Here is a 1337-nt window from a genome sequence, read left to right as displayed (position 1 = left end):
GCATTAGACACTTTCTCTGGTGACTTTCCCAGTCACTTTCCACACCAGGCCTTGGCCCCGTGGTGAAGCGAAATCTGAGCGCTTCACCTCACGGGGATGACAGATGGCTCAAGGACACAGACTTAATGAATGAATGAGCGCAAAGATTCGCAATCAGCTAAGGTCAACATGCTGAACACGGAGCTGCTCCTCCCTCCCGAGATCAGCACATCTACCCTGTCACTCCACAGCTGCTCATCAGGTTTGGATTGGAAAGAGGGAAAAGGCGCGAGGCAAGCTCTTTCCACTCACCTGTTCACCTGTGGCTGTTCACGCTGACTTCAGCTGACTGTGGCTGAAAACGAAATGTGAAGACCCTCTGTCTGCCAGTTCAGGAAGTCCACTTTCTTTTTTTGGCCACATCCAGCAACGCTCAGAGGCCACACCTGAGGACCCTATTTGCTGCTAGATGTTGGCAATGGAGGGAGGTGTATTCAAACGATTATCACAGCCATGGGTACATTCTACGCTCTCCAGCCTCCAGAAAGTTGACTTTCTTCCTATATCTGTCTTTTACTTTCCCTAATTTTTTCATTGAAGAAACATTGTGTTTATAATATTACAATAAGGCCCAGGTGTGCAGATAGAATGTCAGTATACATATGCCCTTTGTCCTGATTCTGCCCCTCTCTGCTCTCCCCTAAAAGTTTTCCCTTACTCTTCGGTCTTAGAGTCCAAATATTATCATTGTTTTACTTAATCACTCTATTTGTTGTTGTTGTTGTTTAACATATCACATTGGAATGAAATCATAGTGCTTATCTTTCTCCTTCTGCCTCTGATACTTAGCATAGTACAGCCTATATTCATGGTGCAAATAATATGGCTTCACTTTACTTTCTGACTGAATACTGGTCCACAGTGTTTATAAACCACATTTTCTTTACACTGCTGAGTCGATGGTCACTTAAATTGTTCCCTTTCTGGACTACGACGAAAGTGATAATGTCTCTATTTATCCCCCCCCCCCCTTATCCTGGTAATGAGCTGTAAGACTGCATATCTCAGTATATTCCTCTAACCCATTGTTATAATCTATTTTTTTATTAGTTTCCTATTGATTTCCAATACTCTACTGTTTCAGGAGTATAGATTCATGCCTCTAGTAAGCCTCATCACACCTACTGCCCAAAGTTCCAATGCCAGAAAGCTATCAAAATAAGGTTATTTTCTATCCATTTTCTATCCATATACTCTATCCATTCCCTTCACCCATACTCCCCCTTTCCACTGGAAACCAACTGATTTTGGAATCGAAGAATTACTTGGTTGTATTTTGTCAGTTTTTTTGCTTTGGA

Source organism: Sorex fumeus, unplaced genomic scaffold, assembly GCF_029834395.1.
Source record: "Sorex fumeus unplaced genomic scaffold, SorFum_2.1 ptg000072l, whole genome shotgun sequence".
In the NCBI taxonomy this organism is placed as follows: Eukaryota; Metazoa; Chordata; class Mammalia; order Eulipotyphla; family Soricidae; genus Sorex; species Sorex fumeus.
Note: the sequence above shows the minus strand (reverse complement) of the source record.